General features: G+C 40.1%; 1 non-coding gene across 1 annotated transcript; it reads right to left on the minus strand.

The window, feature by feature from the left end:
* Positions 1-3,024: 3,024 nt before the first annotated feature.
* On the minus strand, positions 3,025-3,098 carry Trnai-aau. Its single transcript has one exon. It is a non-coding gene; the product is annotated as a tRNA-Ile (tRNA).
* Between the last annotated feature and the right edge of the window lie 11,096 nt (positions 3,099-14,194).

Below are 14,194 nucleotides of genomic sequence, written 5' to 3' on the forward strand. Positions count from 1 at the left end.
ACAGGCAAGAAGGAGAGACAGGATCGCAGGACATAGTTAAGACATCAGGGAACGACTTCCATGGTATTAGAGGGAGTGTAGAGAGTAAAAACTGTAGAGGAAGACAGAGATTGGAATACATCCAGCAAACTACTGAGGACGTGGGTTGCCAGCGCTACTCCGAGATGAAGAGGTGGCACAGGAAAGTACACTACTGGCCATTAAAATTGCGACACCAAGAAGAAATGCAGATGATAAACGGGTATTCATTGGACAAACGTATTATACTAGAACTGACATGTGATTACATTTTCACGCAATTTGGGTGCACAGATCCTGAGAAATCAGTACCCAGAACAACCACCTCTGGCCGTAATAACGGCCTTGATACGCCTGGGCATTGAGTCAAACTGAGCTTGGATGGCGTTTACAGGTACAGCTGCCCATGAGGCTTCAACACGACGCCATGGTTCATCAAGAGTAGTGACAGCGTATTGTGACGAGCCAGTTGCTCGGCCACCATTGACCAGACGTTTTCAATTAGTGAGAGATCTGGAGAATGTGCTGGCCAGGGCAGCAGTCAACCATTTTCTGTATCCAGAAAGGCCCGTACAGGACCTACAACAGACGGTCGTGCATTATCCTGCTGAAATGTAGTGTTTCGCAGGGATCGAATGAAGGGTATAGCCGCGGGCTGTAACACATCTTAAATGTAATGTCCACTGTTCAAAGGGCCGTCAGAGCGAACAAGAGGTGACCGAGACATGTAACCAGTGGCACCCCATACCATCACGCCGGGTGACACGCCAGTACGGCGATGACGAATACACGCTTCCAATGTGCGTTCACCGCGATGTCGCCAAACACGGATGCGACAATCATGATGCTGTAAACAGAACCTGGATTCATCCGAAAAAATGACGTTTTGCCATTCGTTCACCCAGGTTCGTCGTTGAGTACACCATCTCAGGCGCTCCTGTCTGTGATGCAGCGTTAATGGTAACAGCAGCCATGGTTTTCGAGCTGATAGTTCATGCTGCTGCAAACGTCGTCGAACTGTTCGTGCGGATGGCTATTGTCTTGCAAACGTCCCCATATGTTGACTCATGGATCGAGACGTGGTTGCACGATTCGTTAGAGCCATGCGGATAATATGCCTGTAATCTCGACTGCTAATGATACGAGGCCGTTGGGATCCCGCACGGCGTTCCGATTCGATATTCTGTTAACAGTCATTGGATCTCGACCAATGCGAGCAGCAATGTCGCGATGCAATAACCCGCAATCGCGATAGGCTACAATCCCATCTTTATCAAAGTCGAAAACGTGATGGTACGCATTTCCCCTCCTTACACGAGGCATCACAACAACATTTCACCAGGCAACGCCGGTCAACTGCTGTTTGTGTATGAGAAATCGATTGGAAAGTTTCCTCATGTCAGCACGTTGTAGGTGTCGCCACCGGCGTCAGCCTTGTGTGAATGCTGTGAAAAGCTAAACATTTGCATATCACAGCATCTTCTTCCTGTCGGTTAAATTTCGAGTTTGTAGCACGTCATCTTCGTGGTGTATCAGTTTTAATGGCCAGTAGTGTAATTCGTGGTGGGCCGCATCAAATCAGCCATAAGACTGATTACTAAATAATAATAGTAATAATAATAATAATAAAGAAAACCTAGCGTCTAAGGTAAATCGTAGGGTCAGTATTGTTCTTACTTTCTCCAAAATCCAAAGTGACTTATGAGGTCGGCTTCTACCAGTTCTTCCGTTCTTTTGTAAATAAATCATGTCTTCATTTTGCAACCATTACGTATTAAACTGATGGTTCGGTAGTATTCGGACCTGTCAGCACCTGATTCCCTTGGGATTGGTATTATTACATGCTTCTTGAAGTCCAAGGGTACTTCGCCTGTCTTTCACACCAGGTGGAACAGTTTCATGGCTGCCTCTTCCAAGTATATAATTAGTTTTGAGGGGATGTCATCTGCTCCAGGGGCCTTGTCTCGGCTTAGGTCTTTTCAGTGCTCTGCCAAACTCTTCTCCCAGTATCACATCTCCGATCTCATCTTCATCTACTTTATTCTCTTCCCCTCTATAACAGTGCCTTGAAGTCGATTTCCCTTGTATAGCCCCTCTATACAGGGTGTAAATAACTTTCCCTTGCGGACTTTGAAGACAGGTTCAAAACAAGGAAAAAATAGCTAGTAAAGATGGATCTGAATGCATACCTTAAGAGCTATGAGCACTGGGACTGACAGGAATTGCAAAATGGCTAAGCAAGAGTGGCTAGAGAACAAACGAAAGTGTATAGAAGCATGTATAACTGGGGAAAGTACAGTTACCGCCTACAGGAAAATGAAAGTGGCGTTTTGAGAAAAGAGAAGAAGCTGCATGGCTATTAAGAGCTCAGATCGAAAACCAGTACTAAGCGAAGAAGAGAGAGGTGAAATGTGGGAGGAATATAAAAGGTGTCACTAAATTCTCTTTATTCCGTTTATGGACTTTGAGGACATGTTCCTTACACCAAAGCAAGGAAAAAATATTCAATAAACATGGGCTCTAAAATGCGTACCTATGAGCACTTGTTCGATAGAAGAGATGTGTTCCACAGTAGCGAAGATAAAGAAGTGCTCACAATCATCTTGGGGTTGAGGCTCTTAGGGTATGCATTTCAGAGCCCATGTTTACTGAAACCTGTCCTCAAAGTCCGTAAAGGAAATAAAGAGAATTTAATGACACCTTTTATATTCCTCCCACATTTCACCTTTCCCTTCTTCTTTTAGTACTGGTTTTCCACTTCTTGATAGTCAGGCATCTACTTCTCTTTCCTCAAAAGGCCACTTACGTTTTCCTCTATATGCGACATCTGTCTTACCCCTGCTTCTGCATGCTTCTATTGCGTACATGCTTCTATACGCTTACATTTGCCTTCCAGCCAGTCCTGCTTCGCAATTATGCACTTCCTGTCAATTTGATTCGTAATTTTATTCAAGAGAAACACAGCGTGTTTGTTGTCAGGATGATCTGCGCAGAAAGAAAAATAATTGGCCCGTGGGTGGATCGAACCCACGACCTTCGCGTTATTAGCACGACGCTCTAACCAACTGAGCTAACGGGCCTATGCGACTTCTTAGCCTTCTAGCGGAGAACATAAGTCTTGGAATCCCCATTGCGTAGCAGTAACTGTATTTGCAACCCCGTCTTGTCTGGGAACAAGTAGTGAGGGACGGCTTGGCACAGTCATTAGCTGAGCCAGATTAGGCGGGTTGCCGACAATCAGGGACTCTGAATTCGCGCTCTACAGAGTCCATTCAAACAAGGGCTTACGTCAGGATTCGTAAAGCTGGTGGCATGAATCTTTCCGTTGAGTTATGAGTCTCGTCAACGACGCGGAAAACGGAAATGTAACGGTTGCTTGTTTCTAGCAACTGGTCGTGACCCTTCTAAGACATTCAGATCGACCGCCTCTCGGAACAATGTATTATATCCTCAGTCAAGGTGACGCGAACAATTTTTGTTTTGTCTATAGCAGTTGAGAGTGGGTAAATCGTTGACGGCTAGATGCACTCGTATCGCTCATTTTACGTCCTGTTACATTCCACTATGAATTCTCCATGATCGTGTAACGAACTGCCTGTATTGCTGTTCGATTGAACAGCTTTTGATCAAAGTACTCAACTGGCCTTACCTGAAATGCTGTTTATTATTATCACTTATGATTGCAATAATTAATAAGACGTATTGCTGTTACATGGAATATAAATGTAGCAATCAGTTATGTATATGGGCAATGGGAAATCTCTATAGTCAGACCTATGTTGAGGTAAGGAATTAATGGTTGGGAATGTTATATAATTTTAGTTCAAAATGGTTCAAATGGCTCTAAGCACTATGCGACTTAACATCTGAGGTCATCAGTCCCCTAGACTTAGAACTACCTAAACCTAACTAACTTAAGGACATCGCACACATCAATGCCTGAAGCAGGATTCGAACCTGCGACCGTAGCAGCAGCGCGGTTCCGGACTGAAGTGCTCAGAACCGCTCGGCCACAATGGTCGCCTTAATTTTAGTTGACGATCAGCAGTCTCAGGACATGCATTACAAGGGCGCATAATGTTTTGTTGTACAATGGGACCGGTAACTAAGTCTCTAGCAACCAATACTTGTGAACCGCCTAGAAGTGCTCAGCCACAGCGGCCGGCTGTCGCTGAAGTGCTTGAGGTCTTTAATAACGAAGAGTAGCGGTGCACTGCCGTGATGAATCCGCACACTCTCGCAGACAACGTGAAGTGCAGACTGGAAGAGTTGTGTCAGCGACGTGTGTGTACCATTCAAAATGGAAATAAGGTCCCGTTAGCCGCTCTTGTGCGATTACAACTGACAAGTAGACAGAAAGTCGTTGGTGACGAACTAAGTGATTTTCATCGCTCTAGAAATGACTATTAACGACAGTTGAAAACATCATCATGGTTGAAACAGGTCTCATCCATGAGCTTTATGTATTGTAGAACATGGAGTACTGCGCTATATGATCAACTGACAAAACCAAACTACGGGTTCAAAAAATTTGACGCCGCAGTTCGCACACTCTGTTTCTGGTGGGGCTGTAACCCCCGACGCTGTATTTTTCTAAGGGTGCGTCTCACCGCCTACTAATCGCCTTCCTCTCCCCCTGTGCAAAACTGTCTTCTCATATTCTGTTGTTGTTGTTTTTGTTGTGGTCTTCAGTCCCGAGACTGGTTTGATGCAACTCTCCATGCTACTCTATCATGTGCTAGCTTATTTATCTCCCAGTACCTACTGTAACCTGCATCCTTCTGAATCTGCTTAGTGTATTCATCTCTTGGTCTACCTCTACGATTTTTGCCCTCCACGCTGCCCTCCAGTACTAAATTGGTGATCCCTTGATGTATCAAAACATGTCCTACCAACTGATCCCTTCTTCTAGTCAAGTTGTGCCACAAACTCCTCTTCTCCCCAATCCTAATCAATACCTCCTCATTAGTTATGTGATCTACCCATCTAACCTTCAGCATTCTTCTGCAGCATCACATTTCGAAAGCTTCTGTTCTCTTCTTGTCCAAACTATTTATCGTCCATGTTTCACTTCCATACACGGCCACACTCCATACAAATACTTTCAGAAACGACTTCCTGACACTTAAATCTATACTCGATGTTAACAAATTTCTCTTCTTCAGAAACGCTTTCCTTGCCATTGCCAGTCTACATTTTATATCCTCTCTACTTCGACCATCATCAGTCATTTTGCTCCCCAAATAGCAAAACTTATTTACTACTTTAAGCGTCGCAATTCCTAATCTAGTACCCTCAGCATCACCCGATTTAATTTGACTACATTCCATTATCCTCGTTTTGCTTTTGTTGATGTTCATCTTATATCCTCCTTTCAAAACACTGCCCATTCCGTTCAGCTGCTCTTCCAAGTCCTTTGCTGCCTCTGACAGAGCTACAATGTCATCGGCGAACCTCAAAGTTATTATTTCTTCTCCATGGATTTTAATTCCCACTCTGAATTTTTCTTTTGTTTCCTTTACTACTTGCTCAATACTACTTCCCCATTCATGCCCCCCAACTCTTATAACTGCCATCTGATTTCTGTACAAATTATAAATAGCCTTTCGCTCCCTGTATTTTACACCTGCCACCCTGAGAATTTGAAAGAGAATATTCCAGTCAACATTGTCAAAAGCTTTCTCTAAGTCTACAAATGCTAGAAACGTAGGTTTACCTTTCCTTAATCTATTTTCTAAGATAAGTCGTAGGGTCAGTTTTGCCTCACGTGTTCCAAAATTTATACGGAATACAAACTGATCTTCCCCGAGGTCAGCTTCTATCAGTTTTTCTATTCGTTTGTAAAGAAATCGTGTTAGTATTTTGCAGCTGTGGCTTATTAAACTAATAGTTCGGTAATTTTCACATCTGTCAACATTTGCTTTCTTTGGGATTCGAATTATTATACTCTTCTTGAAGTCTGAGGGTATTTCGCCTGTCTCATACATCTTGCTCACCAGACTGTAGAGTTTTGTCAGGACTGGCTCTCCCAAGGCTATCAGTAGCTCTAATGGAATGTTGTCTACTCCCGGGCCTTGTTTCGGCTTAGGTCTTTCAGTGCTCTGTCAAATTCTTCACGCAGTATCATATCCCCCATTTCATTTTCATAATATTGTCCTCAAGTACATCACCCTTCTACAAACCCTCTATATACTCCTTCCACCTTTCTGATTTCTCTTCTTTGCTTAGAACTGGGCTTCCCTCTGAGCTCTTGATATTCATACAAGTGGTTCTCTTTTCTCCAAAAGTATCTTTAATTTTCCTGCAGGCAGTATCTATCTTACACCTAGTGAGATATGCCTCTACATCCTTACATTTGTCCTCTAGGCATCCCTGCTTAGCTATTTTGCACTTCCTGTCGATATCATTTTTGAGACGTTTATATTCCTTTTTGCCAGCTTCATTTAATGCATTTTTATATTTTCTCCTTTCATCAATTAAATTCGATGTATCTTCTGTTGTCAAAGAATTTCTACTGGCCCTCGTATTTTTACCTACACGATTCTCTGCTGCCTTCACTATTTCATCCCTCAAAGCTACCCATTCTTCTTCTACTGTATTTCTTTCCCCCAATCCTGTCAATCGTTCCCTAATGTTCTCCCTGAAACTCTCTACAACCTCTGGTTCTGTCAGTTTATCCGGATCCCATATCCTTAAATTCCCACCTTTTTGCAGTTTCTTCAGTTTTAATCTACAGTGCATAACCAATAGATTGAGGTCAGAGTCCACATCTGCACCTGAAAATTTCTTACAATTGAAAACCTGGTTCCTAAATCTCTGTCTTACCATTATATAATCTATCTGAAACCTTCGAGTATCTCCAGGTCTCTTCCATGTATACAACCTTCTTTCATGATTCTTGAACCAAGTGTTAGCTATGATTAAGTTATGCTCTGTGCTAAATTCTACCAGGTGGCTTCCTCTTTCATTTCTTACCCCCATTCAATATTCACCTACTACATTTCCTTCTCTTCCTTTTCCTACTATAGAATCCTAGTCACCCATTACTATTAAATTTTCGTATCCCTTCACTATCTGTATAATTTCTTTTATCTCATCATACATTTCATCAATCTCTTCGTCATCTGTGGAGCTAGTTGGTATATAAACTTGTACTACTGTGGTAGGCGTGGGCTTCGTGACTATCTTATCCACAATAATGCGTTCACTATGCTGTTTGTAGTAGCTTACCCGCACTCCTTTTTTTATTCATTATTATACCTACTCCTGCATTACCCCTATTTGAATTTGTATTTATAACCCTATATTCACCTGACCAGAAGTCTTGCTCCTCCTGCCACCGAACTTCACTAATTCCCACTATATCTAACTTTAACCTATGCATTTACCTTCAAATTCTACTGTGCACAAATTTTTTTTGTCAAGTATCTTGATTAGCGCTTTTTACACTTTTCTGGTGAGTTCATAACGACGGCAGTAATTTCTTCACTGTGCATTCCTTCAGCTTTCCTGGCCCCACTTCCTTCTCGCATCGCACATTAAGTGCAGGTTTACAACGTTCCTGCTCTCTTTTCGAAATCTTGTCGTGAATTGCGAGGAGCGATACTCCATCGGAAACGAATGTGTATCGTTTTTCAAGGTGGCGCCAGCAAGTAGGCACGCTGTTGTTTCTAATGAAACACGTGTGTCATTCGCAATACTGATTCGAGACCTTGCACATCCTGAAATATACAAACTCTGAACATTGGTTCCTAATGCCAAATTCCTCGTCTACCATCAATATTATTTCTACCTACAAGAACTGGAAGATACTGTAGTTCATGTTCGGCAGTGGAATGCGGCGCATTTTACCACGATGAGACGACGCAGTTCGGGCTGCCAATTAGGCGACAAATTCCCCTCCACGCCCCCAGGGTGCGTGTCTGGGCAGCGCGTGTCGTTCGCCACTTGGCGCTGCCTGTAATTACCAGACATTCCACGTCAAATGAGATGCGCTGACATCATCGCATCAGCGATTCGGAATTGCCTGCGCCGTTAGTAATTTTTTCTTTTTTTTTCCTTTTTTACAGGACTGAGGAGTTTGACTTCCGATTTCCCCTTACTCTCATTATCCAATAGTTGTCGGTGGCAGACAATGGAAGCGCTTTGCTGGCATGTGTGTAGGAACCACTCATTCTCTTTAAAGCCACCAATTATGCTACGAATCAAAAGAAAGAAAACACTCATGATGATGTGTTCTACACATGAGGCTGACCCAGCACTGCAAGTTCATCATTCTCCAGTCCTTCGGATTATCCACCATCTTTTCCGTGACTACGAATGATGTCTTTATCTTGTCATTAGCTAGCTGGTATCTTCTTCTTCTTCTGTTCCTCTGCCTGATTACCATGCTGAGGCGTATACCGTTCCTGCCTTGGAGGCGGTTAAGTGGGAGATGTGTCTCAGAGCTGAATAGTGACAGATGGTGACGCGAGACTGGACGCGCACGTAGTTTGTGTATCATTCGATAGAGGACAATATTGGATAGGGGGAATGTGATTTTAGTTTCGATTGTGCCCACTAGAGTGCACTAAAGTAATAGAATGTTTTTCATAAACTGTTCTAGGATTTTCATAAAGTGTTATTATGTCTTTGTTTGTATGTAGAATGTTATAAATGTCTTTTAGCAGTATGAACGATGCGTGACTGTGATTTAAGGTTAATATGAAGATAATTGTTTAACGAGTTATGTAGTGGGATTTAATGTGGGAACATTTCGAAAAAGTACGGATGTGGAGAAAGAGGATTTTTGTAGAACAGATTTGTAAAGTAAGGGAAAGTTAATTCAGGTATAAATGACAATAGCAAATAACTTCATGCATACGCAAAACTTCAGCATATTAGATAATTACGTCGGTAAAAGGTGCAGTCGTTAGGTTTACTATTTTGTGATTGGTTATTGATGAAAAGCGCGGACTGACGCGGGAGAGTGTAGTTTTGCTATTGGCTGTTGAGTAAATTGACCAATGGTAAAGCAGTATTCTTCGCGCGCCTTTCTCTGCTGGTAGAGAAGACTTACAGTATCCTAGAGAAGAGTCATAGCCTAGCCATGAAACAGTTCGGACGTGTGTAGTAGTAGTTCCGATGGAAACGATAAGTTGCCGTATCTAGCAGTGTTTCATACATCACAAGTGTGGTGAAGTGACGGCATAACTATTCCGATGGGCGTATAGAAATTTCGGAAATTTTAAGTGAATTCCGTGACGAAAAAAGATGTATATTCCGCGTGGCGTATTGAGCAGGTCGGTGGCTAAAAACTGTGACTGCATTTGATACCGACTGACTTAATATTTGGCGAGCATTATCAATCAAAAACAATCAGTATTTTTGTAGCTATTACGTTTTTGGGAAATGCAACACCATAAACTGCTAACGTGAGTGAAAGGGATTGTGAATGACTGTGTTAAGACTAGTATGGGCTTGGCAGTGATACTTGTTCACCTAAGCTTCAGAAAACATTAATTGAGGACAAAATTTCCAACGTTTCATTTGTGTGAAAACTTTCTCCTGAAACGTAGATTAGTGACGTAAATTGCAGCCTCGTTCACGTCGAAGTACAGTAGGTTTCACTTGACTTCCCTACTGATGAAATGCTGAGACAATGTTCACAGTTAGGTGCAGGTTCGTCGTAAAGGGACGGAAAGAACCGCGCCGCCGCACCGCGTTCTTGTAGATTTTTCATTGTAGAGTCCACTTTCGTTTCTTTCTCTTAACTGTTTAACTGTTTCCAGTATTTGTCCCTTCTCATACATCCTGTGTAACGCAAAGTCATTCCTTATTTTTTCCGTCTAATTTCACGGTTTCTATTCCTCTATGGCCTCACTTCTCGAAAGGTCAAAGTATTTCTTCTCTGTGCCGCAGTGTCCACGGATAAGGCACAATACAGGGCAAGAATCCAGGGTATATAAACAAAGCACTTCACTAACCTTTTCGTTAACGATTTATGGACCACAGAAAAAATTCGTCATTGAAATAACATTGCCACCACATCACCTCTTATAATTTCACTACTCATGTATACAGGAGAATATTATTTCATGTTACATCATACACACATTTTAGTAGTACTAGTAGTAGCTTTATTCATCTGTAAATCTCTTTTTACAAGGGTATGGGACATGTCAAAGTATTCACAAATTTAGATCAATTTAAAATAAGCTAATTCGTATACACATATATTTACAGACTTACAATTACAGACAATCATTAGATTTACTCCTGGTATACAATACTTCTTTTACAAATAACTTATTAAATAAAGTAATGCCACACTGTTCACTCATGTCTCACTATCAGTCACTCCACACACTATACACACATTGTTTCATAACACTTCACTCACTAAACACACAAACACTAACACTGGTGATCTCTGGGCCATTTTCTGTACCGCATATTTCCATTTTCTATCCTGAAAAACTGTGTCAGCATCCCTCCATAATGAGTGAGATGTTGTGCTCAGAAAGATGAGGAGGTGTTAGTATTGTTCTATGCATATCTTGGGGGTAAGTATTTCTAGAAAGGAAAAAAGAAGGAAAAAAACATAATGTGAAGGTGTTATGTGGAATGTTGGATATGTTATAATCATTATTATTATTTATTTGTGTAATATATTTTATCAAACCCCTACCATGTGAGCTTAGTCATACCTTAAGTTATTTGTGTAATCAATCACTTGTCACGGGAACATACCCGGACTGGTTTAAATATGCTGAAGTTATACCTTTCCAGAAGAAAGGGGACAAAGAAATAACGTCAAAATACCGACAGATCTCACTTTTGCCAGCTTTTTCAAAAATCGTTTAAAAGGTTATGTTCAAGCGTCTACTTAAGCACCTTAGTGAAAATAACATACTGTCAAAGTTACAGTTTGGGTTTCTTAAGGATTCTGATACTGAGAAAGCTATTTACACTTACAGAGAAAATGTCCTTAATTCATTGGACAACAAATTAGAGGCACCTGGCATATTCTGTGACCTGTCAAAGGCGTTTCACTGTGTGAATCACAGCATTCTTTTATTAAATTAAAATATTATGGTGTCATTGGTAGTGCTGCAAAGTCGTTTCAGTAATATCTTACTAATAGAAAACAAAGGGTGTCATTACGTAACACTTCAGCAGTAGGCAATCAGACATCATCTGACTGGGAAGAAATTACAAGTGGTGTTCCCCAAGGTTCCATACTAGGTCCACTAATGTTTCTTGTGTATATTAATGACCTGTCATCTGTTACAATACCAGATGTCAAGTTTGTCTTATTTTCAGATGATACAAGCATTGCAATAAATAGTAAATCAAATATAAATTTAGAAAGGGCAGCTAATCAAATTTTTACTGACATTAATAAGTGGTTCATAGCCAATTCACTGTCATTAAACTTTGAAAAGACCCACTATATGCAGTTCAGAACTTCCAAGATATTTCCTTCTGGTGTGTGTATAAAATATGATGACATGGAAATAGGAGAAGCTGAGAGTATAAAATTCTTGGGATTACAACTTGATAATAAATTCAGTTGGGAGGAACATACTAACAAACTGCTAAAGCGCCTAAACAAGTCTGTGTTTGCAATCCAAATGATGTCAGACATAGGAGATATAAACATAAAAAAACTGGCATATTTTGCTTATTTTCACTTCATTATGTCATATGGCATCATATTTTGGGGTAACTCCACAAACAGAGAAAAAATTTTTAGAGTACAGAAGCATATAATAAGAGTAATAAGTAGTATAAATCCAAGAACATCATGTTGAAACCTATTCAAAGAATTGGGCATATTAACCACAGCTTCTCAGTATATTTATTCCTTAATGAAGTTTGTTGTAAATGATACATCTCTTTTTCCAACTGCTTAGTACACAGTATCAATATTAGGAATAAAAATAATATACATAAAGATTTAAAATCACTTACTCTTCCCCAGAAAGGAGTCCAGTATTCAGCAACACATATTTTCAATAGGTTACCACCAACCATTAGGAGTTTAGTTTCAGACAAGGCACAATTTAAACATAATTTAAAAGATTTTTGGTGGCCAACTCCTTCTGTTCCATTCATGAGTTTCTCAACAAGTGCAGGAGACCATTTTAATGAAAATTTATTATATTTCAATTTTTGACGATACTTGGTTGTAAAAGTCAAGTAACTACATACTGTGTGAATGATGGATGTATGGAAAGCAGATGCAAGTATTAAACCTATAAATATTAGAAGTTTAAATTTAATTCCTGTACATAATTTTACTGTTTATTGACTGAGGATCATTAAAATTAATGAAACCCAAGTTTTTCTAATTACATTTTTGTAACGTGTTTATCTGACATGTGCCACATCCAGGAGGATTCCCTCTTTTATGGGTCTGTGGATTGAATAATTAATCTAGTCTAATCTAATCTAATCCTACTCTGTTTTATTTAAGTAATCCTTCAATGTATAAAACGTATTGCATAACAGGTACTTTTTAGCTGCCTTTTTAAATAAGTGTATTTTTGCAATTTCTTTAATCTCTATTGGTAATTGAATGTACAGTTTCAGTCCTTGGTAGAAAATGTTGTTTTGAGTTTTATGTTCATTTTTTCTTGATAAATGTAAGTTGAGTCTAGCTCTTGTTCCATTGTCATGGACAGAGCTGTTTGTGCAATAATTACCAATGTTATTTTTGATGTGTACAACTGACTGGTATTCACATGGAGCAGTTAAAGTTTGAAGCGTTTTGAACAGATCTTTACAATGACCTCGACTGCTATTTTTCGTTATTACTATTATAGCTCTTTTCTGGAGTTGAAAATTGTGTTCATATTTTGTGCATTTGTTTCCCAAAAAAGAATGCCATAGCTAAGAATTGAGTGTACATATGAATAATATGTAACTAAAAGACACTGCATGTTACACACTGATGATAGGATTCTAAGGGCATAACGTACTGATGACATTCTGTTTGCAAGTACCTTTGTCTGTTCACACCACTTCAACTGAGAATCAATATTTATTGCTAGAAATTTTGCATTTGTTACACAGTTTATACATCACAGTCTATACTGTTACACAGTTTATACACATACAACTTAGATTATACTTATAGAATAATAATAGAATACATAAATTAAATCCACAATGTGGTCATATCTTCAAATCTCTTATAAGCAGTTTTTTGTGACATAATAGCTTCTTATATCGTTGACAGGTGGCTTTAATATACGTGATAAATGACAAAAGAAATGTTCAAATGTGTGTGAAATCTTATGGGACTTAACTGCTAAGGTCATCAGTCTCTAAGCTTACATACTACTTAACCTAAATTATCCTAAGGACAACCACACACACACATGCCCGAGGGAGGACTCGAACCTCCGCCGGGACCAGTCGCACAGTCCATGACTGCAGCACCTAAGACCGCTCGGCTAATCCCGCGCAGCTAAAAAGACCTTTAACGGATTTAATTTCAGGTATAACTTTCTTTGCTGTCTTCGGTATTTAGACCATGATTACGTAACAGTTACTACTCCACTCATGGGGGTGACTGCTACCTTAATTTTGTGTAGATGACTAGGGTAAAATAACTTTAGGTGCCGTTTACTGATTTCGACTCTGTGAAGACACGCTCTCTTCGGCTTGTTCGGTAGTATTACTTGCATAAAATATCCCTATACATTTTTGGGAAACTGTCGACTCACTTTTTCAGTTTACCCAGTCTTGTTGGCGTATTTGTAAAATGAAGTAATCACGTGGTAATCTAATTATTTGTAACGTTCCTTGCTTAATACTCTCGTTAGCATTTGTATCAACTATTTCGCCATGTATGATAAGCGTATGTCCTAAGATTCATACAAAGTTTATGTGAGCGTTGATAATTCTTGAGGTATAGAACGAATTCAAGTATGTCATACGTATAGCCAAGGGTGGATTCTGTCTGCTATGGTGCTGTAAATCAGTTTTGCAATCTGACGTTCTCCTTGCGACAAACTTAACGAAGATTCACAACATTATAGAAGCACTGGGGGCTGGGTCGAATGAGAGATGTTTGTACTGTTACAGAAAGAGTGCTTCGGCCAAAATGAAGTCCAATCGCCTGCTCCACAACTATTTTGAATGTCCGTTCTGTGTGAGATCGCTTCCTAGTCTCTCGTTTAACTGT

This window comes from Schistocerca piceifrons, chromosome 1 (genome assembly GCF_021461385.2).
Source record: "Schistocerca piceifrons isolate TAMUIC-IGC-003096 chromosome 1, iqSchPice1.1, whole genome shotgun sequence".
NCBI lineage: Eukaryota > Metazoa > Arthropoda > Insecta > Orthoptera > Acrididae > Schistocerca > Schistocerca piceifrons.